The following is a 26857-nucleotide window of genomic DNA, read 5'->3' as shown; positions in this document are numbered from 1 at the left end:
ACTTTCCTCCGCGGTCAGGGTTGTCGCACAACTAACTGCAAACCGAGAAAAACCCGGCCAAATGGTCGGCAGACTTACTGGTTTTGGGCCGACGTCGAACAGAGAAAAATCGCAAAGATTCGTAAATAGAAAATATATCTATTCTGAAGAAACAGGATGAACGGGGAGAGAAGGTTCGTAGCGGAAGGTGGCTCGTGCCGGGCGGACGGAGAATCCCTGGAGCCCGCAATATGCGCAGTTGTTCTTCCCTGAGGAAGACAAATGATCCACTCGGACGCGAGACAGTTAGCGTATCCGCGGGGAGGCTTCAGCGTGGTCCGCGGCGCGGAGCAAGAAGGAGAGGCCACGGTTCTCTCCGTCTGTCGTCCAAGAATCAGCACCGGCGGGCCCTCGGGCTGGCCGACTCGCTCGCTCGATCCCCGTGCCATTACGATATTAATGTAATGCCGCTAAAAAGGTGTGTTTGCTCGGTTAGGAGGAGGAGGTAGAGGCGAACCGAGCCGAGTCGAGGATCGGAGCCCACGTAGGATAGTCTGGCCAGATATGGCGTGTGCCTGCGCCGCCTCGGCCACTACCACGGTTATCGTCGTCGGCACCATCGCCGTCACCGTCGTCGTCCTCTTGTTCGTTGTTTCCACGTAGCGTCTCCGGTGATTCCCCGGCGGCGGTTCGAGGCGACCGATTAGACCGGGCCCCGCGTACGACAACAAACCGGGCCGTTTCCGAAATCGGATACCCTGCGCTCGAGCTGCGTTTCGTCGGCTGCTTAACTTTTTTCGACGCGCCGCGTTCCCTTGTTCCCGCGGTCTTTTGTTTCTTTGAGAATCGTACGAACGGGCCCCGAGGGTACACCGGTTAATGGAGAGAACACGAGGGAGAGGGAAAAGGTTCCTCGAGTAATCGAAGACCGAGAGATTATAGTGTCGGATATCCCGCGTTGCCCGCCACTCGTGGAAATCATTATCGTTAAATTTATGATTCTTTAAGCGGCGCGTCCCCCGCGACGACGTTTTAAACGCAGACGCGCCGATCGTTCCCTCGATTCCTGGATCGTTTTCGCCCCCCACCTTTGCGTCGCTTTCCGCCCCCACCCCCAACGCCTCGCGGTTCTTTCTTTCGTTTCAGTCACGGTCGCGAGCGACCTCGCATCTTTATTCGGTCATGCGACGAACCAGAGCGCCCGCGAGTGGCTACGTCGCGCGTACCGCGGACCGACGCCCGGCGTCGTCAAGTTTCCAACCCTTTTTAGCCAGAGGGTACGCGCCGTACGTCGGCCGTAATGGTCGTTTTAACGTAATTGCGAAAACTGGACCGACCTGTTCCCGATATACCTCTATGCTCGCTGGAGGACATCTTCTGCCCGGTCTTATCTTTCGAGCATCGCGTGCAATTCTGCCCCGTGTAATGATAAAATTGTCGCGGCGCGGCGCGAGAAGGAGCAGCCCCGAGATTAAGATCGAAACGTATCGTTGTTTCAGGTAACGAAAGAACGCCATTAGTTTCTACAGTTTTAGCTACCCTCGATCGTAAAACAGCCTCGTAACTTTCGTTCGTCGGCGGATATCGAGCGTTACCGATTTAATGGGACCAATTAAAGAATAGGCTGTTCTTTTTACGATCCCCTGCGATATCGAATAATATTTCACCCGGTGTTTCTTTCTTTTATTCGCCGTTTTAATTTGCATCGAGCTTGCGACACGAAACGTAAAACGTGCTTATTAGACGATAATCCAGTTATCGGGTGTCGCGAACGCGCCTTGTTTAGGATCTTAAAGGGATCACAGGCGACTCGGAAGCCTCCTCGAACGGCCTATTAGCCTCACGAAGAGCAAAGAACGCCTTTCCAACTTCCGAGTCTCCCGCTTTTTGCGCGACCGCCGTCCTTTTTGCGGTTTCCCCACCGCTTCGTTGGCCCTCGAAGACACAGACTCCCTCGGACCCTATACGCGTGACTCGCTCCTGGCACGCGTCGAAACCCGCGCTTCTGACCCTAATATTACGTGCCGGGGAACTGGATATTCATCCTCTGCACCCAAGTATTAAGTAATTAATCCAAGCAATCAGGCTACGCGCTCGAGATACGAGCTGGCAACAAGTATCGTCGACAGAAACTAACCACGGTTGTTTACTTTCAATCCAGAACGCTAACAGTTACTCGAACGGGCTCGTTTATGCGTGTAATTTAATCTTTAAGAGTCGTGCGTTTGGTCAATTATCTTTTAGATGATTTACGTAGAACATAATACAGTGATCCCTCGATGTGATGTTCACTGACTCGAACCTTTATCGAGGGAAATACTATTCTGTTGCTCGAAGGTTTCGTTTACGCTTCTAACCTTTAATAGTTGCGTATTTGGTCAATTATCGTTTACATAATATAAGTACAGCTTGATACAGGGATTGCTAACTGTGGATGTTTATGCATTTATGCAGATATGCAAAAATGTAAGAAATAGTTGAAGTAGGATACGAATTATTATATTTAGGGGTTGAGACAGCCCTGTACAAAACTTCCATTACATTAATTCTGTTAATAAAAGTATGAATCTGCGTACAGATCCACAATTTAGCTATCTGTATCTATATTCTAGAGATTCCAAAATCATTTAGAAATTACTAGTAATTACACTTTATATTTCTCAAATAGTGTGGAACGACGTATACAGTGATAGCGATGAGAAAAAGCAAATTTATTTATATGTATATCTTACAACTAACGGGATGTGGTTTGTTGCAATGTGACGTCAACTATTTTCTTCTGGGAAAGGTCCTGCAGACCCAACGACTCCAGCCTGAGGGGAACCCCATGCAAATGTTTCCAAGTGTCCAGAACAAGGGCTCGTAGAGAACTTGAGAAATCAAAGTAAATATCTAGTGTTTTGTTCATAAATTGCATGACTTTTTCTAGCACAATTTACACCCTTTAACACATTTACATTGATCTATTTTGAATAATCTGTCAGTGTTCTGATTTTCAACAAAGTATTGCCAAGAGTAATACGACGATTGTTTTGGCGCGATTCTCGAGCGCGAGACGAATCCACGAACCGGAGTCGTCCCTGACGGGAGTATATCCGCTCTCTCGGAGAGACATAATTCGAAATTGTCGGTTGGGTCAAAGGGCAGGGCCCGGCTACTTGAGCGAGTTGACTCTGCCGGTCTCGGGGGTCACGTGCCACGGCTTCTTTACTTCTTCTGACGTTACCACTCCTCGCGTCGTCTTCCTTCGAGCCTTCCACCTCGCTTCCAGCCTCCCTTCCAACCTCGTCGCGGCGATCGCGACGGTTATTATCGTTCGACTCGTCGTTATCGGCGTCGTTGTGAATCCATTCGTCGCGACGAGACGCTCATCGAAGAACGCTCATCGAAGGAGACGTAAAGCAACTTTGAACGTCCGTGTGCTACCAACGGTACAGAAAAAAAGAAAAGAAAAAAAAAGAACGAGCACAGCGAGGGAGAGAAACAGGACAAGGCACACGAGAGTTCTTCGGAACGCGGTCCTGCAGCCGAGTCGAAGTGACCTCATCGGATGTGGCTCTGATTCGCTCAATTCGTCCACGACGTTCCAGCGAGCTCGGTCCGCGCATCAACGCGCCAAGACACGGACGTGTCGCGCGGAAAAGGAGCCTCTGCCCCGCGATTGTTATCGTCTTTGCCTCATTATTCCATTATGATGGCGTGTGGCGTGTGCCGTACCCCGTTCGCCCTGATTGCCAGGGCCTTCTCTCCCCTCCTCGCCGCTTTCCTGCACGCTTCGAACCGCGACCCCTCCGTGTCCCCTCCGTGTCTCCTCCTCGTTCGCCCCCTCCCCTCGGCCCCTGCACCACCGAGCACCGCACCGCGAGAATCTCTTCTCTTTTTCCCTCGATTGTTCGTTCCTGTTTCTCCTTTCCCGTTTTTCTCCCTCGACTCTCTCCCTGCCCTGGTGAAAAATCTCTGTCCCGGCGCGCGGGGTTCATCCTCCTCGTTCGCCGTACGAACGTCTTCGTCCCCTTCGTTCCTTCCTCGATTCGAGACCGAGCACGCGTACACATCTTCGTGACGATGATGTGCGTGATATTACGCCGCCTGGAGAACGTGGATCCACGAAGACCGCGCGAGAGAAAGACGCGGGAGCGGGACGCGGAGATGGAAGGAAAGAGAGGAAACCAGGCTGGAAAGGGGCGGTGGCGGGGGCGGTGGCAGAGGGAAAGGGAACCGTCGAGGACGAGAGGGGACGAAGGTGGATGGACGACGGGACAAGGCAGGGCAGAGACTCTCAAACGGTTCGGAACAGGTTCCAGGACCGTTGCTTACCTCGCCCCGTCCGCCCCGGGTGGGTGGAGAACGAGTTACAGGCCACGGAAGACACCTGGTTTTTCGGTTAAGCGCGACTCGAGCGCGGCAACGTCGGACAGAGAGAACGTCGGGGAAGAGAAGCACCTACACGCTCGCTTTCGAAGAGTTTTGAATATGGGCCGTGGCTTGTTCGATCCTAAAACGCTTATCCCGCCTCTAACGCATTCACTGCCACGTCACCCATATACGGATAACACGTTTTTTCACTAAAAAAATTCATTCTCAAGATCGAACGTTAAAGAAAATAATTCTGTCTGTAAAAAATAAGTTCCACGACGAATCGTAAGTATACTAGTTTCCAATTATCTAAAAACAATTTGAGCGGTTAGGTATGGCGGTGAACGCGCCGAGCGTTCTCGCTTCTCTCGCGCCTCTTCGTCGACGATGATCCCGTGGATCGTTATCACCCATCGAAGATATCTAAAGTTCTCATCGAACTCGCCGGAAAACTCGATTTTACACTCGGAATATTCCGCTGGAATCTATAAGAGGGTACCAAACGCGGACGATCGAGATACGCGTAGTAGCGTTACGGTTTCCACAGTCCGATGGCCGATTAAGCGAAACTAAACGAAGCGAAACATTACACCCAGGAGCTCTCTCGTTAATGTCCAATTACACGGGGAATAGGCGAGTCGAATGTGCTCGTCATCGGACCCGACTCCCTTCCACGTTTCAGTCTTCGCTCCGCGACTCTTCGTCGCTCCTTATTTCGACTCGAGTCCGGCTACCGCGAGGCGACAACACCGAAATTCGATCGCATTCGAACAATCGTACAGTCTTTCAATCTATCCTGTAAAATTACGTACAGCGATCCTTCGTTAACGCTCGCCGGAATAAACCAACGAACGTTGGTACTTGTTTGCAACCCGTCGATTTAAAGGAGTCTGAAAGGGCGCCATCGCGGCGAGAAATCGGTTTTCAAAGTCTCTCGCGGCCCAAACGCTTAGGCTCGCCACGTAATCGTCCGGCAAACTGTTGCGGATAAGGAGGGCTCGTCCGCAAAAACGCGCGTACAACGTCGATCGTGTACTTCCGTGGATAGAAATCATCGGCGAACGGATGATTCGCTGATCCCACGATGCCCGATTGCCGGCCAGAACAATGGCTTCGGATAATGCGGAATAAAGTACGTTACGTGCGCACGTACACCGCGATAGACGATTGTAATAACGTTATGCGTTCCGGGTTTACACCGAAAAATTTTGCGCACGCGCAATACGCGATAAATCTGGTCGGCCATCTTGGAACGTTAGAACGCGGAAAATGGACGCGATCTGACGTTCTCTGACGTTAATCCAAATTTTCTTTGATCAACACTTTCACTGCCACGCCACCTATAGTTTCACAATGGAACAGTTCATACTCAAGTAGAAATGTTAAAATATATTTGAAAGTTATAAAAATATATACTAAGACAAATTTTCAGTCACGTAGTTCCCAATTGTTTAAGCTCAAAGTTTTGATCTGGTCAAATATTTTACGAGTTTGATCAGGCTTTTCCTAGAAGAAACAGTTATTATATCTTTGTTGCACTCTGTGTCCGTCTAATGGCCGGACGTACTGCAACGAATAATAATTAACGGCTAAACACCACCGAGACGAATCGCGCACGTGGAGGTATATAATTCAGCGGTGGGATGACAATAAAGGTAATCGGTGTTTTTGCAACGCTATTTCGATCGGTTATTCAACGATAGCCCGATACCACCCACGGTTGCGTAGGTTACATGGATTCTTACCTGAAAATCGAACCGCCTTTAACGTACGAAGATTGGGCCATGATCAGTCCGCGGCGAACTATGGAAAGATTGAAACGTCTATCGCCGAGAGATTGGATAAAGCTCGAGCACCATTCGGAGGATAACGACTTCGCAGATCATAGTACGTTAGGTTCCGTTTACCACGATATACGCGGTATCTAAGGTTTCATACTCGTTCGATAGATATTAGATAATTTTGCAACGCCAGTTATCAAAGTACAACCGAAACAAAACCGAAAGAAAAAGATTTTTAATTGGCTCTCGAATACCGTATCGCGATTCTCTGGTTTCCAGAGGAACAAGTTCTTCCACCGTTCTGCCTGGAACGTTTACGTTATGCATCCTATTTATCTGCACCTACATATACCCGAGCACATCTGGCCACGAATTGTAAGACACGTTCACCGACGATTGATTTAAAACTACTTGATTAATACCAGTTCCGTGGTAGAAATTATAGCACTGACTTTCGCGATTTTTTCGAACGATCGACGCAAAGTTAACCTCTCACGGAAAGCTATGCAACCTACTGGCATTCGTCACACTGTGGCAACGCTTCTTGCACTCGCCAGTAGAGGGCTACTCTTTCTCACAAGTATTTAACCGATCACCTACTTATATGTACACTCCTCAATTGTTCATCGAAAGTTTTAGCGTCCAATGGTGGGCTTGCTAATTTTTGGGATAATAATATGTGTTATCGTTTCTCTGACCTATCGACTTTAAGTACAATTACTGTTCGAATAGCGATCATTCAACAGCGCGGAAACGTGCTTAGAAAACGGTAACTGTGCCTCGGTTATTTGTTGTTCGTCGAGCGATTAAACATGTAAAAATGGTTAATTGGCGTTGAAAGTTATGCGTAACGCGTAACCAGTCTCACCGTGTCTCCGTACAGTTAATGGTACATACGGCGATTCGATTCGTCTCGCCCCGATCGATTCAGCATTTCCTCTTAAATCACGCGGCAAGATGAGCCAACGTAGGCAGCCGCGTGTGTGCATGCAGCTAAGATCTTCGAAGATTAGACAAGATTAGAAACTGGGAGCGTCGAACGGTAGTGTCGTGGATGGGGCGACGTTTACGACGAAAGGTTTTGAAATCACTTTTAATCCATTCTACCCAGCGATCAGTATTCGAAACCCTGTTCCACCTTTTCGATTCCTATTGCTTGGTGTCGCGCTAACAAGAGCAATCGATATTTGTAACAACCAGAGATGTTATTGGAAGTGTTAAAGATCCCAAATGTAAACAATATAAATGTAAATTTTGTGGCAATCTGATCTTATACCACGCGCAAAGAGTTGAATTAATCGACTCTCTGATAGCTTTAAGGTTTTCAATTGCCAGTAAGCGTCGTTCGGAACGGCATCGAAGACGCGGCACGTTGGCCAGAAACGTGTTACACCGATAGCAAATTTTCCTTTCGTTACCGTTTATACGTGTCCGGTTTCGTAACAGCGAATATTTATAACCCGTGTACGACGTCGTTAATCGGTTACTGATAAGTAAACTGAAACGTTATGTGGCCAGTTAACGTACCAGTTAGGGCGTTAAATATAATTTACTGCATTACGTCGTCGTCGCCGCGGCCGGTACGAATGGTGGCCTCTAATTACCCATCGCCAGCCCGGATTAATTCACGATCTTGCAAAATTCTCCGCGCGCTACATTGCGCCGACTCGATCAACGTCGCGAGCACGCGACTGCTTACAAATTGGGCTCAATTGTTGCATTTACATTTTCAGCAACGATACACCGACACGTTTAGGTGAATATGAATTTGTCCTTAGCTCTCTTCGGATAGGGAGTGTCTGCGACACACGGTCATTTGCGAATTCTTTGTAGGTTAGAAAAAATTGCAGAACCATTCCTGACGAAAATTTTTTATTTACAATTATTAATAGACTCTAAGAGCTCTCTTTACTTTAAGAGCTCTCAGGCTTACTTGCGCTTTAATGTTAAAAGTTTTGGAATTACACTTTCGATGGTAATTAACCTAAAATTTTTAACGCTAGATGGATCTTCGGTTTCTAAAGATGGCGCAGGCTGTACGTGTCTTCCATTCACGTGGAAAAATTGGTCAGGATCGAAGGCTCGAAGGCCCCTTGGATTCCTACGCGTCGACTTCCGCGAAAATTAAAACATCAGGCGTGTCCAATTTGTCTCAGCGATGGAGCGATACTCGGCGCACGTTACGCGGTGCGTAAACGCGGTAATTAGGCTGTTCTCAAGCCCGGCCTCGACCGTAAACGGCATAGGCAATTTATCCGCGTACCTTTCTCCTTGTTCTCCCGGACGGTAGGCATCCGAGTACCTACGCTATCTCGATTCCTACGCTATTAGTTTCTACACGTTCGCCGGGGCTACTTTATAACCTCGATCGTGCCGGACAATCGGCCTGCCGCGATCCAAATTTTTTCACCGACCGATCAGGAAGCGTTATTTTTCGTCGCGCGTCCAGATGGGACGCAAATTCCGTAGGGACTGTTAACAGGTTAATCGGAAGGATCTGCGTCATTTTAACGACTAGGTTAGGTTAGGGGAAATTCGACATCTAGGTTAGCTAATTAACGCGTCGAGTATCGAATGAATTTTTCGTACAGTTCCGTTCGCAATGAGCGTCGAAAAATAATATAGTTTCTCGTTTTGCCCCTATAGTCTTCGAATGATTTGCAACACGCGATGTACCGTTCGTCGCCACTCGCGAAGGAGATGATCGCGAGTCGCCGCGAACGACTGAATCCGCTCCTGCTGGCGATGATATCATTCGAGTGTCGAAATGGTAAGTGGACTCTCGTATTATGCGCGTCCCGGACATCGTAGAAATTCGCGTTTCTGTTCTTCAGCCACGACTCGAGAAGCTGGAACGTTTGTAGACCGTCTTACTCTCGTTTCGTGTCATAGTCGTCCCCGTTCGGAAGTCGAGACATCAAACATGGCGTCCAAGGTTCTTCAAAATGTCCGTTCGCAAAGAGATATTTATTTATATTTTATTTATTTAATCCTAGTAGGCTTAAGATGACGTCCAGTTTACTTTGTCTATTCAGTGAGCTATAATTGCCCGTTCTCAACCCTATCCATTATTTGCTATACAATTTATAACCTAATAAGAGTTAAATGTTAGATTCGTGGTTCTGAAAGACAGTTTATTCGGCTGCATTTGGCAGATAATCGAGTAGGAAAAATCTCGATGGAGGAAAGAAGGATTTCTCGTGTGTCGATTGTATCGGTGGAGGTTGAGAACCGCCGTGAACGTGGCGAGGCACGCGACAAGGCAGAGCGCGTGTCCCACGCGCGCTCGCTTCGAGGAGCTCTCCTCAAATCAAATCACGTAACTCGCCACGATGTATATCTCTCCTCTCTCGCGGTGAAATCGTCGAATCGTTGAATCATGGAGCGGGAACGGAGGACGGTGTGTCTCGTGTCGAGTGCGATTGGCGAGTCGCAAAAATCCGCCATTAAAATCCGCGACCGAGCAGCTCCTCCCATCGAAGGAGCACTCGACGACGAGGCAGTTTCGAGAGATCGCCGGAGATCTTCGACCGATCGCTCGCGCGGCGTGGGCGATGCTTTTTTCCCCCCTCGATTTCGCGCCATCGATTTTTTCGATAATTCCCGCCGAATCTTCCGTGCTCCCCGTTCGCCATTAAACTTTATTTCGAATTTCGTTGCGATTTCAACAGCCTGGTTCACGGGCCATTCCACGCCGAAATTTGTTCAAAATGATCGATTCTTTACAAAGAAACACTTAAATACGATAAATAGTTTCCGAGATAAAAATTCCCAAGTACACAATGTTGAACAAACTATAAAGATACAAATAGGAGGTTAGCAACAGTAACGAGATAGAAAGCTTAAGAAATAAAGTGGAAAGCTCTGTTAATATTTTCTAATTGGTAATTCATGGACGTCGAACAGAACTTTGAGACTATTTCTTTTAATCTTGATTATTTTTAGGTTGCACGGCGCATCGTGGTGGAGTCGTGGCGGATTCCAGGGGCAAGGGAAAGACGAAAGACCGCGAAGCACTTTCTAATTGCGTTCATTGTATTATCGACGAGGATTAATTGCGTTTAACCGTCGCCTCCTAATTTCCGGCTTTCGGGAGATAAATTCTGCCGGTCGTCGAAGCGCCCCGTGACCGAGGTCGAAGCCGGCGCCTCTAGCGAGACGAAACAGAAGAGGGGAGCCTTAATTCGCCGTACATTTCCCCTTATTTGGGCTTCCGTGCTCGATCCGGTGCCGGGAGGGAGACCGGTGACTTGGGAGGGACCGAGAGGGTCGGGCCTACGAGTTATATCGCGGGACGCTTGCTGAGTGACGAATGCGTATACCCGTCTTATTCGCCTCCTACCGTATTCGGCGACAGGCTTGCAGATCGCTCAGGATTAAGCCTGTAATTCTAATCGCCTCGCTGCTCGTTTCATCGGCGCTCCTCTCCATGGGAACTGTCTGTTTTCTCAATTACGCTCCTGGCAGGACTCGGCTGCCGTTCTTGGCCGACAGTAACTTTGCTTGGAATCTTAACCTAGATTTCGATCGTCTTCACCTTCGCCCTCCTAATCGATCTATCGCGTTCTTCTAGTTTCTCGGACTAAATTATCCCCATCGACTACCAGAGTGTCAATCGCTAGCTCTCGAGAAATTTTGAGGTTAAGGTAAGAAGCGACGCGACGAAAGGGTTCGCGAGCCAACTCCGACGCGGACGACACCCGAGCTCAGATTCTGCTATTGTTCCTTTCCCCTTCCATGCCCCTGTCCTCCTTTACTCTCGCTGATCGCTGCAAATTTCCTCGCGCGCTCGCCCGGACTTACATCACATCACGCGACACATTGTGTCTCATTACGCGGCATTTCCTTCGCGCGAATTCCTCGCTCTCGTTGCTTTACCCTTCCGTTCTCGTCGGCGAGTCCAGACGATCGGCATTATGCGGCACGGTTGACCGACGGTGGTAAAAAAAGGTTAGGTAAAAGCGTTGTTCGGTTGTTGGCTGTCGCGCGTGCGCCCCGACCACCTAACGATTCGCCCCGTAGGAGAGCTTTGGAAACGTGGTTCTCGCGTTCACGAACCGTCCGGTGGACCGGTGCTAACCGCGCCAAACCTAGTCCAATAATAACTCGATTTAACGCGAGCGCGTTACTCCCCTATTATGTTTTATGCAGATCCGTGCGCGGTTAACAGTGCACCGTGCGACCTTAGAAAGGCGAGATCGGTTTATTGTTCGGTCGGTCGCGCGTTAGTGTTTGCCGGTGCACACCAGCAAACCGCGAAATGCTGGTCGACGCATGCTCGGCTACGAACACAATGAACACCCCGGCGAGCCGTTCTGAGCGTTTCGCGATCGACAACAAAGCGGTGCAACATTCTCGCGTTAAGATTGATTTGTGAGCGCTGCGGACCGGGATCTCCTATTCACGTATCAAGCATATTGTGACGGATATCGCCTGGAGAAAATTGCTCAATTCAGAGCGCCGCGCTACCGCCAGCGATGTTCCCTACACACCCGTCCGCGGACCGGATCGCCACAGTGACGTAGCTACCGTAACAAACGCCCTAGACGCGTGCCGATCGACCGCCATTTTTCCCCCCCGCTTCGCTACAGGTCTTTCCCGCTAAATTCATAGATTCTTGCACGAACGATAACACATCTCTGTCCCTCCACTAATTGGGTAGTCTTATAGTTCCTAAAACGATAGATGTAACTATCGGTACCATAATCCCTCAACAGTTGGCAAGAGAAGCGACATGAACGCCTCTAGCAGTGATTTGTTGATTTCTTTCCTAACCTCAGTTTTTCCTTCTTAATTGACGCGAGTTTTCGTACTAAAGTGACACGTGTCTTTCTTTCCCATGCAAATATCGCGTCTTCTTACGAACGTCATTTACACGATCAACGGTAACTAGTAAACGTTTCGAGTCCCGAAAAACTATCATTTAATCGCGTTTCGTGAAGCTCGGTAAGAAAACGTGATTCGAGACACGCGTTGTGCTCGTTGCAGCGAGATTCAAAGTTGCTCGAAACATTTAATTCCGAGGCGAGGGTGTGGAATCGTTACTAAAAACGCAATCTACCGGCGGCCGTCAAAACGTACATCTCACTTTCCCACACTATCGCTCGTACAGCAGTTTCGTGAAACAAGATCCGGAGTGTAAATCACGTCCGATCGTCGTCCCCCTCGCGAGATCGCTTTCCCGTATGCTCGAAACTCGAGGAGGATTACGATTTCGATCGGGACGACGACGAGGACAAGAGGGCTACGACGACGATCAAGACGACGGGAACGGCGGTGCCGCGTTGGTCGTCGTGTCCCCCGAAAAAAGAGTGCTTGTCGTGGTCTGACGCGATAAGGAACCGAGAAGGACGGGGAGGGTCGAGGTGGAGGAGGATATAATGGCCAGAACGAAATCGTATTAGGGCACGAGGGAACGTTCCACTCGGGTTTTTATCGAGCCGGATACACCTCGTTTCTGTCTCTTGGTTACACCAATACATGGCCACGCGTCCCTGAAACTTGGCCGGAAAATTAGACAGGCTCGATTTTTGGTGCGGCCACCCTGCGCGTCTGGTTGATTTACAGCCACCTCCGTAAACTGGGAAGACCGTTGGACAGGTTGTTAAAGAAAATGCTTCACGAATCGTGCATCGAGAAGAATGTGGTGAGTAAACTTTACATACTTATGGATTGTGATGGGTTAACATAACCCCTTAAAGCTCATATTTTTCGGGTTAACCAAGAATGATCAGTTTTCTTTATTGGATTTGTTTCTAAAAATGCGGTTTTTGTTACAATGTTGTATCCAACGTATAATTTGAAAGAAAAGAAATATTATCATCCCTTAAACCATTAGATTAAACAAATATCGTTTTTCAAAGCAATCAGACTCGGACATGAACGTTAAGAGGTTAAGGAAAGGTTGGACGAAAGGGACAACCATATTTTCTTTGCATATTTAGATCTAGATTAGGTAATTTTGTAAACTTTTACAAAGTTTTTGTACATTTAAAATATTTTGGAAAAGTTGATCTAAGTATACAGCTTCGGTAATAATGGATATACCGTTTGAACAATTTAATCATCCATGGGAGACGAGATTTTAAAGTCTAATACGAGGTGACTCATTCGATTTGATTAAGAGGTTAGGTAACTCTAGCGGTATGGAAAACAAGGCAATTTTTTAAGCTACAATGAAGAAAAAATAAGCAGTCAATTATCCTGAATGGCAATGTTTAAAAAATATTTATAATTAAGCCTACACCATGTTCCCGAGCCACTTCATTTTTTGATGCTTAACTGGTGTGCAGGATTATGGTAAAATGGTTGTCGAAATATTCCATTAACTATGATAAAAGTCCTTAACATTGACGATGAGACATTTCAGTTTGTAGAAAAATGAACAATATGGCAGAATTTGATCAAAAATCGAGTTTTTATGACTAATATTTTGCAGAATTATTAGACAATTTTTAAAAAAACGGATCGTCGATGCTTAATAAATATAATAGTAAAGATAACTGTAAATTTTCAAAGCAATTGATTAATTAGAACTGGAGTAATTCTGCACACCATTTTGTAGAACATAGTTCCGAGGAAAATGCATTTAAAGTTTGATATACGTAATTGTTTGAGGCTCTAAATTTTCAGCAAAAACATTGTTCCGACACTGGGGCCTTTCGCATAATGATTTTAAGGCTTCAAACTATTATTTAAGCCAAAAAACAAAATATCGAATTTTTCAAAATTTTAGAGTTACCTAACCCTTTAAATAGAGGCCTCCGAGTCGCATTAAAAACGATCTCTGCTACGATCGTTAAAGTTTTTCCCCGGGCATTCTCGCGTGGAATATCAATTAAAACGGCTAGGCGCTGGGCCCCTTAATGGCTGGCGCATTTTCCCGACGCGTTTCTCGGCAGAGGTTCCGGAAAAAATTGAAAGCCGCAACGTTGGCAACGCAAGGTCGGTTTAATCGCGCGAGATCGAACAAGCAGTGTATCGTACGCGTCCATCTCGGGGCACCGTGGCTTTGGTAATAACCCAGTTAGGGATAAACGGTACAGCGATTGGCCCTTCGAGGAAGAGTGTCGCCAAATAATGAAATATTAAATTTCTATCTGTTATAGAGCAATTAGATCTAGTAACATTTTTTATTTTCACGACCATCGATTAATAGGTTACTTTACCGGCTGGTGACGAGGCTGATAAATAGGCTACCGGTCGGTAAAGCGTTATTCTCTCATTTTTAAAGTAGCACCAGTCACCGGTAGGTTGTCAACGACCGTTTACCCCTATCGATCTTAGAACGCATTTCGCGCGTTCCAGCGATCCTAAACCTAATTGTCCAACAGCTCGAGGCAAGAAAGTCGAAAATTCGAGACAGTGTTTCGACGCGCCGTGGCACTGAGCATTCGCGAAGCTAGCCGGTCGAGGATGTTCGCTACATAACGTCGAGAAAATTAATGGTCGTCGTTATTCGACTCGTTCTCGAGCCCCGGGAACGATGCGAGGATCAATGGCGGAACAACGAAGCTGTAACGTATGGGGCTTAGAGAACTAAGCGTGCCGAATTTTATTTCTCCGGTATGATGTATTGCGCGTGGCGTGACTCGGCTCGCGTCGACGTATCGGTGACAAGATGTTGGAGGAGCAACGGTTACGACTACGCGTGTCCGCTCGAGAATGCGCGTTTAGAATGCGCGTTGCACGGTGAAAAAGAGGCTTCCTGCTCGCGGGGAACATGCTCGAGCAGTTGAAATCGATCGATCATTTCGCGGAGATCCTAGCCTCTCGACGACGCGCGTTCCCTTCGCTCTAGATACTAGAGATTTCCGAGGACATTAGAGAAATCGAGTCCTCGCCCCGTAGGCTTGATCCGCTCGGTCTAATTGGCACCGTTTCGTTTCTTTATTTCTAAAAATCTTGTCGTTCCACGCCGTTGGGAAAAACTGTGTGAACGATCACGTTAGATAGAAATCGTTCGCGACGACGCGACGTGTTCCGTTTGCGCGCCAAACGTATCGACCTATAGGAATTCCTGGAAAAATGAGACGCTCGAGTAAAATAAAGTAGTAACGTGTTCTTCGATAATTTTTTACGAGTGCATCGTTTTCAATTAGTAATCGGGATAATAAAACGTACGTGATCGTTGAACTTTCCGTTGCATTTATGCAGGGTGTTCTGCCACCCCTGGGAAAAATTTTAATAGGAGATTCTAGAGGCCAAAATAAGACGAAAATCAAGAATACCAATTTGTTGACGAAGGCTTCGTTAAACATTTATTAACGTTTAAAGTTCCGACCGTACTGAATTTTTTTCTCGAAAATGCGCATGATTTCGGAGGTATGTCTATTCACCAAAAATTATCGTAATTGACCCCTACAGATAACAATATTTTTTTTAGAACGATTTGAAATTTTTTTTTTCCGTCGAAAAATTTCACATCTTCTCGAATTTGTTTCTAGAAAGTGGGTAGGATTTCGGGGGTATGCCTATTCACCAAAAATGATTGTAATTGACCCCTACAGCTAACAATATTTTTTTCAGAACGATTTGAAATTTTTTTTTTTTTCGTCGAAAAACTTGGGCACCTAATTAGATTTTCGGTAAGGAATTTTTTTCTCGAAAGTGTGTAGGATTTCGAGGGTATGTGTAATGACCAAAAATGATTGTAATTGACACCCGCAACCGAAAATAATTTTTTCAAAACGATTTGAAATTTTTTTTTTCCGTCGAAAAATTTCACACTTTCTCAAATTTTTTTCTCGAAAGTGCATAGGATTTCGGGAGTATGTGTAATGGCCAAAAATGATTGTAATTGACCCCCACAGCTAACAATATTTTTTTCAGAACGATTTGAAATTTTTTTTTTTTCGTCGAAAAACTTGGGCACCTAATTAGATTTTCGGAAAGGAATTTTTTTCTCGAAAGTATGTAGGATTTCGAGGGTATGTGTAATGACCAAAAATGATTGTAATTGACACCCGCAACCGAAAATAATTTTTTTAGTATGATTTGAAAAATTTTTTTTTTGCCGAAAAATTTCACATCTTCTCGAATTTTTTTCTAGAAAGTGGGTAGGATTTCGGGGGTATGCCCATTCACCAAAAATGATTGTAATTGACCCCTACAGCTAACAATATTTTTTTCAGAACGATTTGAAATTTTTTTTTTTTCGTCGAAAAACTTGGGCACCTAATTAGATTTTCGGAAAGGAATTTTTTTCTCGAAAGTGTGTAGGATTTCGAGGGTATGTGTAATGACCAAAAATGATTGTAATCGACACCCGCAACCGAAAATAATTTTTTCAAAACGATTTGAAATTTTTTTTTTCCGTCGAAAAATTTCACACCTTCTCGAATTTGTTTCTAGAAAGTGGGTAGGATTTCGGGGGTATGCCTATTCACCAAAAATGATTGTAATTGACCCCTACAGCTAACAATATTTTTTTCAGAACGATTTGAAATTTTTTTTTTTTTCGTCGAAAAACTTGGGCACCTAATTAGATTTTCGGTAAGGAATTTTTTTCTCGAAAGTGTGTAGGATTTCGAGGGTATGTGTAATGACCAAAAATGATTGTAATTGACACCCGCAACCGAAAATAATTTTTTTAGTATGATTTGAAAAATTTTTTTTTTGCCGAAAAATTTCAGCATCTACTCGATTTTTTTTCTCGAAAGTGGACAGGATTTCGGGGGTACGTGTAATGACCAAAAATGATTATAATTGATCCCCGCAACCGAAAATAATTTTTCCAGAACGATTTGAAATTGTTGAATTTAATCGTGAATAACTTTTTAACGAAGCCTCCATCAAGAAATTGGTATTCTTGATTTTCGTTTTATTTAAAATTTTTCCCAGGAGTGGCCGAACACTCTGTAGAATCGATCGCTTGGTGACTGTCTGCAATCGTATCCCTCGTTTTGAAAAATAAATTACAAGTTCCTTTATGGATCTTCGTTTTTCCAAGTAGTAATTATTTTCCAAGTCTACGACGGGTTCGAAAAAATACGTCCGTGCACCGAAGTGTCCTTGAACGGCATTACGAGACGGCGATCGAGGTGACGAATTCCATGGCCAATCGTACATACGCCAAGCGAGCGTTTTAATTCACTCCCGGTTCATTGAGGCGCTTCAACCACGTTGACCGACCACAGTGGAATCCGACTGAACCACCTCTTGCGGAATACCGCCACGAGTTAATGTAGCGCGTATTACACCATTACATGTTCCGTTTAATCATGCTCCGCTAATGGCCCTTGGACTTCCTTTATCGGCGATGTCTGGAATGGCGAGCGCGACTCGTCGATTTTTCGCGCGAGACTTTCCCGCCGATTCTCATAACCTTTTCCGTCGTCGTGAAATCGAATTTGTCGCGTCGAAGTTTAATTGCTTCCCGGATGGGCACCGTATGAACATTATTAGTCGCTTTGGAACGAAGATATTCGACACGGGGACAGGGAACGAAGTTAGTTGTTCGTAGACAGCAAGCTAGACGCGGCGCACGATCGTAGTGGTTACGTTTGCTTTTATTTTCTCGGTTACTTTTTGCTCGGTATTTTTCTCCAGGCGAGTTTATCCAACGCTTGGCGTTACATTAAACGTTTTATTAAACGTTTTTATCGCATCGTAACCGAGCAGGATACAAAGAAAGGCAAAAAGAAGAGATAAAATATGTAACGTGCTTGGTTATGTCACGGCGAATGGGCGGGGTTCGGCAACAGCTGTTTTACAATCTAACCATAGATCGTTATTGACGAATAACCAATTACCGTTATCAGAGTCGGTGTTGTTCTCGGCTGGTTTACGACGACAATCGTGTTTCCGTGGAACAAGGACAGAAAGCTTCGGGAAGTCTGGAAAATCATTTATTAACAATAATCGGGCATAGATTGAATTTTCATTACTGCTTGAAACAGTCGACTACCAGTGAGCAGTTCGAGCGAAAATCGATTGGTCGTAAACAGGAAACGTCGATTTGATCCGTCACCGCGGAAAAGCATAATTACGACACGGAAGGGAATCGGTCGATAAAGCGATCCAACCTCAAGACATCGATCCGGCTCGGTTAATAGGCCTGCACGGTATCTAATTTCATAGCGTCCGGCGCGGCGCCGGGAATCGTCCACGTGCAAGGGGTCGCTTAACGGTCCGAAACACGTAATCTCGACACGAATTTTCGACTTTCTTAGCGTCGTCGGGTCCCGTCGCGGAGGAAACGCTGCTTCTCTTTACGACCGGAGAAGGAATCGTCCTCTTCCCGCGGTCGCACGCGCTCCACGGGGGGAGGGAGAGACAAAGAGGGTCAAGTCGCGTCCGACGGAGCGTCGAGTCGATCTTAAGCAGCGTACCCGCGTCTAATGGTCGACCGTGTACGTATGTCTCGTCATGTACGCGCGTACAAGGGACACGGATCGACCGAGCAGACGGTGAGCGAGAGAGAAAGAGAGAGAGAGAGTAAACGAAGTCGATCGGGGCAAAGAGTCGCGAGAAAGACGGAGATAGAGAGAGAGAGGCTACTAAATGTTGGTCCAAGCGCGTGGGACGCTGGTTGCAGTTAGGCTCGTGCCTACTCCCTCTCTGCCCGTCTTCCCTCCTCGTTCCTCCAGCTGTCTCTTCTCCTTTTTCCCCTCCCGGTCGTTCTGACTTTGAATACCGGTCGGGTCTGTCGTGCGGCTGTGTTGCGGTCGTCGAGTTAACCGCGGTACCCCCCCACACACACACACAGGCTTCCACCGGCTACAGGACACATACGCAGGGAGAGAGCACGCGCGTACCAGCACCACGACAGCCCCGAGGAGACTTCTTTTCCTATGCGTGAGCGCGTATGGTATGCCGTATGTAGATAGATTCGGATGGTGCGTGGACCAGTCCCGGCGTGCGCGAGCTGTACGGGCGGACAATGCCGGAGAGAGGTTCGTGCCACACCTCTTTTCTTCCTTCTTTTCCATCTCGGACCCTCGCGCCGCGCCCTTGCAGTAGATCTCTCCCTCGCCGTCTTCCTTTTCCTCCTCTTCGCCTTCTTCGCGTCGGATATCGCTTCCTCCTCCTTATTTCCCTCGCACGACGCTTCGACGAGGTATCGGCACCGCGCCTTCTCGCTCGTATTTCGTCGCGTCTTTATGCGCGTCCGTTGGATTTACTCGCGCGCCTGTTCCTCTCCTCCCCTCCCCCCGTCGGCCCTTTTCCCAGCCAGTTCACGGAGTTTCGTACGTCCGGTGACAAGCCGCCTCGAAACCGCTCGGATCACGGACGGATCGCCGGGCATAAATACGGAGGATAAGTCGATCGAAATTGGACACCGGTTTGGGTACCTTTCCACCGCGGGGTAACGCGTTCCGATCGGCCGTGCCTCGTTGCCCGATAAGTAACGACAAAGTGCTAATTGGAACCAGGAGTCGCCGATTAACCATTGGTGGGCTCTTTGGCCGTATTCGATTCGAGAGATCTCCTAATCTAATTTTCTTTTTTAATACATAACGGTACTCTTGACTTTCATCTCAAGCTCAAGTACTCGATCGACCTATTAACACTGCCGTCCGCACGTCTAATCTAGATTTTTTCACGTCGCGCCGGTAGAACTGACTTACATCATTTTTGAACGTCATAGTGTTAATATACAGGGTGTTCGACATCTATGGAACAAAAATTTAACGGGAGATTCTGGAGGGCAAAATAAGACGAAAATCAAGAATACCAATTTGTTGATCGAGGCTTTGTTATAAAGTTATTAACGATTAAAACCCCGCCTGTAGAACGGGTACACTATCGCATTCGCGCAGCTGTTCGCAGATTGCCGTTCTATAACCGGAACTTTAAACGTTAATAACTTTTTAACGAAGCCTCGATGAACAAATTGGTATTCTTGATTTTCGTCTTATTTTGCCATCTCCCATTAAAATTTTTCCCCAAGAGTGGAAAACAGACCATCGAATGTTCTATTCTTATCTCCTGCTATCTCGCTTTCTCCCATAACACAGCCGTAGTACGATTGCGTGACATATCCCCTTAAGACGATGCTCCGTTACCGAGGAGAAATTCGAAGCCCCGATCTGCCTTTTTTTATCTCTTCCGAGACCGTGTTTGGAAAAACGATACAACGGATCCATGTTTCTGCGACACGTCGCCCCCCCTCCCTCGCCCCGCCGATCGAGAGCGTCTTGGACGCGTCGGTAATCAATAATGACGAACTCGGGAGGACACCTCGTCCGGTAAACGAGAGCCGTGGGTACGCAAAAATAAACGGTCGGTCGCGAGGAGCGGACGGGACGAGGAGCCCCGTGATTAACACCGTGGTCGATCCTGGAACGGCCCGACGAAGATCGATGAGGATCGGAAAGGTGGTCGGGTAGTGTATCACAGTAGCCGGCTCGTTATTCGAATTCCTGGGATTCTCAGGCGTCGTCTGGCGCGGTCGGCACGCAAAGTCGCTCGGCTCGGCCGGATCCTCGGCGGGGTTCATCCTCTCGTCTCGTCTTGGCGCGGCGGCTCGGACTCGCCGAACCGGATGGCACGATCACGGGGTCCAGGACCGCGTAATTAATTGATATAATAATCGTGACGGCCAGTCTTAATTTCATCGGGACGGGCACGTCCGTGCTTTACCACCGACGGCGTTCGTTCCTGCGTCACACGGAGTCTCTCTCTCTCTCTCTCTTCCCTCCCTTTTCCCTTTCGCGTCGACGACGACGACGACGACGAATCATCGACGTCCGCCGGCACGGTCTCACCAATAACTTCTCCTCAAGGTTGGCCATCGTTGAACTACCATAATCCGCCTCGTAGATTATTATCGGCGAGAGAAGAAACTTGCGACACACACCGGTCGCGGGCTGTTCCCTTCTCCGTTCCACCTTCCCGGTTGCTACCTTTATTTTCGGTGCGCTCCCTCGCACGGAATAATAAACTCTCCGCGGGGATCATTAAGAAGCGTTACCCGGCTTATAGGTAACGTCGCGAATCCGCGTTTGATTCGCGTTTGCCGGGAGAGAGTATCGTTCCTTATCTTAATTGACCCGATTAGCATATTGTTGGGGACGGTAGGGACTCGTTTTAGACGCTCGTTGCACGCAATTCTGCGTGCTCCTTCACCGAGGGATCGCGTGCGTGGAAGCCGAAAGGGACTCCGACGCTACTGGAATTTCGTTCTCTCGAGTCCCCCGACGCCCCACGGCGCTCTGGAAACCGGGAATTCTCTCGCCAAAATTCGAAACGCGTTCCCACCGATCGCTTCTAAACGAAATATCTCTTCTCTAATACTTATATCTTTTTTAATACTAAACTTATTAATCAAAGTAATTACTGTTGTAAACCAGACTAATCGTGACATCTTTTAGTCATAAATCGATGTAATGTATCACGTGATCTCTAAATAGTACGAAGATTCCGATATCCAGTTCTGTACTGTTCTTCACTTTCGTTTCGTCAGCCGAGGGGTAAACACACAGTATAACCTAAAGCGTGTTAAATATATTACTTTATTTTAATCAAAAATATAACAATTACCATTACATTCTGTACATTTTTCCCAACGTGTTTTAAATTTCTCTTTAATTTGTTTTTTAGCTTGTACAATTGTTACTATATCTTATTGAGAAAAATTGTGAATGCTCTCAGACCAGTATCAATACGTGACAACATCGCTGCATTATAAAGTGTTAATTCTCGTCCACAAAGCTGATTTTCGATAAACCGTGGAAACCTTCGCAGCCTGAACGTTTTGGCACGCTTCCTGCTACATTTTCGCAACGTTCTGGCATTACCGCCACAAGGTCCGATCGAAAAGAGTCGTTATCTACTCCGCCAGGACCGAACTCCCAAGAATTCCAAGGTCACCCGTTAATTACATTATTGTATCTTGAAACGAGCTCGAGCTGTTTCATCTCTTCCGATGAAATTCGACACCAGCGGGTATTTATATGCCTTTATCTTCGGCCAACGGTCATGGTCGACGACCGAACGAAAGAAAAAACATTGTTTTTATACAAATCGTCGATGACGCCTCGACTCGTATCGTTTTTTACACGTCTTTCACGCTTCACTGGCTGCAAGAGGAATTCCCCTCGGTTGGAAAGAATAGAAACGTTCAACTTATACAGGGTGTTCGGTTACCCCTGGGAAAAATGTTAATAGGGGATTCTAGAGGCCAAAATAAGACGAAAATCAAGAATACCAATTTGTTGATGGAGGCTTCGTTAAAAAGTTATTAACGTTTAAAGTTCCGTCCCGTACTGAATTTTTTTCTCGAAAATGCGCAAGATTTCAGGGATATGTCTATTCGCCAAAAATGATTGTAATTGACTCCCATAGCTAACAATATTTTTTTCAGAACAGATTTGAAATTTTTTTTTTCGTCGAAAAAAGGCATCTAATTAGATTTACGGTAAGGAATTTTTTTCTCGAAAGTGCGTAGGATTTCGGGGTTATGTCTATTCACCAAAAATGATTGTAATTGACTCCCACAGCTAACAATATTTTTTTCAGAACGATTTGAAATATTTTAATTTCGTCGAAAAATTTCATACCTTCTCGAATTTTTTTCTAGAAAGTGGGTAGGATTTCGGGGGTATGTCTATTCACCAAAAATGATTGTAATTGACTCCTATAGCTAACAATATTTTTTTCAGAACGATTTGAAATTTTTTTTTTTCGTCGAAAAAAGGCATCTAATTAGATTTTCGATAAGGAATTTTTTTCTCGAAAGTGCGTAGGATTTCGAGGGTATGCGTAATGACCAAAAACGATTGTAATTGACCCCCGCAATCAAAAATAATTTTTTCAAAACGATTTGAAATTTTTTTTTTCCGTCGAAAAATTTCACACCTTCTCGAATTTTTTTCTAGAAAGCGGATAGGATTTCGGGGGTATGTCTATTCACCAAAAATGATTGTAATTGACTCCTACAGCTAACAATGTTTTTTTCAGGACGATTTAAAATTTTTTTTTTTCGTCGAAAAAAGGCATCTAAATAATTAGATTTTCAATAAGGAATTTTTTTCTCGAAAGTGCGTAGGATTTCGAGGGTATGCGTAATGACCAAACATGATTGTAATTGACCCCCGCAATCAAAAAGAATTTTTTCAAAACGATTTGAAATTTTTTTTTTTCGTCGAAAAAAGGCATTAATTAGATTTTCGATAAGGAATTTTTTTCTCGAAAGTGCGTAGGATTTCGAGGGTATGCGTAATGACCAAACATGATTGTAATTGACCACCGCAATCAAAAAGAATTTTTTCAAAACGATTTGAAATTTTTTTTTCCGTCGAAAAATTTCACACCTTCTCGAATTTTTTTCTAGAAAGTGGGTAGGATTTCGGGGGTATGTCTATTCACCAAAAATGATTGTAATTGACTCCTATAGCTAACAATATTTTTTTCAGAACGATTTGAAATTTTTTGTTTTCGTCGAAAAAAGGCATTAATTAGATTTTCGATAAGGAATTTTTTTCTCGAAAGTGCGTAGGATTTCGAGGGTAGGTGTAATGACCAAACATGATTGTAATTGACCCCCGCAATCAAAAATAATTTTTTCAAAACGATTTGAAATTTTTTTTTTTCATCGAAAAAAGGAATTAATTAGATTTTCGATAAGGAATTTTTTTCTCGAAAATGCGTAGGATTTCGAGGGTATGTGTAATGACCAAAAATGATTGTAATTAACCCCTGTAACTAAATATAATTTTTTTAGTATGATTTGAAATTTTTTAATTTCGTCTAAAAGTTTCAACACCTATCCGATTTTTTTTCTCGAAAATGGATAGGATTTCGGGTGTATGTCTATTCATCAAAAATGATTGTAATTGACCTCCGCAACTGTAAATAATTTTTCCAGAACGATTTGGAATTTTTGAATTTCTTGTTAATAACTTTTTAACGAAGCCTCCATCAAGAAATTGGTATTCTTGATTTTCGTCGTACTTTGGCCTCTAGAATCCCCCATTAAAATATTTCCCAGGGGTAGCCGAGCACCCTGTATTTACTTGGGGCTCGTTTTAACGGATCAGCCGCTTGGTTTCGAGTCCTCGGACCGTATCGAAAAAAATCGGGATTCCCGACGCCTCTGGCCGGAAGAATTCCTAAAGGTGGATTTGAAAATATCAATGAATCGTCCGTGATCGAAGCGATCCCGTGGGTACGCGGACCTCGCGGTCTTTCTCTGAACGGCGAACGTCTCTGTCGGGCCGCGGAGGCCCCGGAGAGACTTTCACCGCGGCGCTCGGTTGTTCATTCATAAATTGATTATTAAAGGCTCGCCGGGGCCGTTCCACCGCGAAAGATACGTATAAGCGTACACGGTGGCACGAGCTACGCGATCCCTCTCGCTTTTTCGCCGTGTTACCGCTCCGGAGATAAAATAATCAAAGCGACCAAACGGGCGAGAGGCAATCGAGATCTCCTCGCCGCCAAGTCTTTTATACGCGCTTCCGCGGCCGGTCGCGGCTATTAATTTGTCGCCGGTAAAGTATACTTACCGCCAGGCGGCGGCAGCGAGGAAGAAGAAGGCTGGTTTTTCATCGAGAGCCGCGTTCCGGCTCGCGCGTCGCTCCGGCTTTTTCGCCCCGACGACCGCGTATCGTTATTACTATTATTATCCGTATCAACGCGAGAAGTTGTTTGAGAATCTGTTCACAAGATACTAAAGAGTAGGCCTAACCTACGCGCGGTTACGCGTTCCATCCTTAGAATTCCAATCGAGCGCAGATTTACGAACGCATTAACTTTTATGGATTCTACGTTTCTGGCGGAACGGTCCTTAACACGACGGTCGCGTCTTAATTAAAGAATGTATCCGGCTATTAGGCGCCTCCATTTCAGAGCGGAGCCAAGATATCTACGGACGATCGGTCCCCAGGTTGTTTTTTCGGGTGACAATTTGTGCGCCGGCGCGAAGATCGTTTCTCGGATCGTCGTTTTGATCCACGGTGCTAGTTTTCAGCCGAAATTATTCGACATGGTCGCGTTATCTGCGTTTCTTTTCGAGAATCTAGGGAATTTCATCTGGACCGTCCCGGTAGAGATATCGGAGAACTCCTGGAGCATCGGAGTTTTATATTTTTTCTGATTCTAACGGCGTCGACTTTCGTTTATACTTTCGCGCGTATAATTCATTTTTTCCTCTTTGCGACCGAGTAATTCTCGCAGGTAAGATTTTTTGCGAGCTGCTCGAGTCGTTTTAAGCCCGCGACGTTTAAATAATTCATAAAGAGGAACAATGGTCGACGTCTTGCGGATCTTGAGCCCAGGAGTATTCTTGTAATAATTTGTCAACCGCATCTACGATGCTTTTGGTAGAGTCGTAAACATTATTTTCGGTTTATAGTTATTTGCTGGTCGAAAGTGGTTGCTCCCCTTTGTACCAACGTTACATTTCGAATTACTTTTACATAATTCTTACTAATTCCACGCACTTTTGCAACCTGCATACTATCGACGCGCTCTCGTGTCTAGCGTGCATAACCTCTCGCGCATCCAACAGAAAGAATCTCGCGCTTTAAGCGATCGTGAGGCTCGCGTCGAGGTTAGGGAATCGGAAAAAGGTCGGCCGTAACTAACGGGCGAAAAAGGAGCGCGTGAAAAGGTGTCCATCCGGTCCCGTCCGCGATCATACCGCGCGGTATCGATATCCCTGTTCTTCCTTGGGGATTTACGATCCTTCCGTGGAACGACGAGGCAGAGTACTCTCGCGTACGCATCCCTGCGACCGGGAGACACGCATACTGCCGAGAGACACCGTCGCGACGAGACGAGGAATCGAGAGAGGCACGTCGGAAGGAGATGGCGAAAACGTTGATAAAAAAGCGGGGGGAAAAAAGTAAAGGGTAAGAGGCGGGGGAGAGATAGGGGAGGAATGGAAAGAGAGCGAGAGGCGAAGGAGGATAAGGAGAGACACCGGAGAATCACGACACGGCAAAGGCAATGGTTCGCGTATAGACCGAGGGAAAAGGAAGAGGGCCAAGAAGAAGCGGGAATGAAGAGGAAGGCGAGACGGAGAAAGGGAAAAAAAGGACGCACACGCGCTCCCGCGGATACACACGTGTCCTGGATCATGGATGCAAATATGGCATAGTATCCTGGGCCGTGCGCGGCTCGCGCCTGGATATATACCTACCTAGACAGTTAATACGGGTAGGTAAGTCAAGCGAGGTGGGTTGGAGCCGCACCCTGTTCCTCGAGCATCCACCGTGGTGGCTTCGGTGCGTGTACGTGCACGGCGTACGCGTGCGCATGTGCGCGTTCCAGCGGCGCAGGACGACCATATACACGCCGTACGCGCTCCTCCGCGCAACACAACCACCGCGAGAGATACTCGTTGCAACGCCTTGCACGGAAACGCACGGACACGCGCGCGTCGCCGCCGCGGTCCACGCTACCTGGCCGAGCGCTCGCAAGCTCCGCGCCAACACTAGCGCGCGCACCACGAGACCGAGATGCGAGGTGAACGCCCCCCACAATATCTCAAATCTGCGCTCGAGTGTGCCGCTTGTCTCGTAAGTGTGGCTACACGCCCGCACACAGAGCCGCTCGCGACCGTACACGCACACGAGAAGAGTGTGTTGTAGCTGAAGTCTGACTGGAGGCTCGAGCCCGGTGTTACCGTGTGTGCGTGCGTATTCTCTCGCTCGACGGTGTCTTATAGGTGGTAGAACGGGCCTGTCCAGTTTTCCCATGGGAACAATACCCCACGGGATATATAATAACAATGGTCACGGGCGTGGGAGACGGGTCGATCTTTATTTACCCGGGCGTTTTTCTTTTTTTTT

The 26857-nt window shown here is 46.5% G+C and overlaps 1 protein-coding gene across 1 annotated transcript in view; it reads left to right on the top strand.

Moving 5' to 3' along the window:
* The window catches only part of LOC143347083 (uncharacterized), a 95723-nt gene that overhangs the window by 31941 nt on the left and 36925 nt on the right, over positions 1–26857 (top strand). The gene's annotated exons all lie outside the window — the stretch shown is intronic.

Source organism: Colletes latitarsis, chromosome 10 (assembly GCF_051014445.1).
Source record: "Colletes latitarsis isolate SP2378_abdomen chromosome 10, iyColLati1, whole genome shotgun sequence".
NCBI lineage: Eukaryota > Metazoa > Arthropoda > Insecta > Hymenoptera > Colletidae > Colletes > Colletes latitarsis.
Note: the sequence above shows the minus strand (reverse complement) of the source record. Positions and strands in the feature narration are given on the sequence as shown.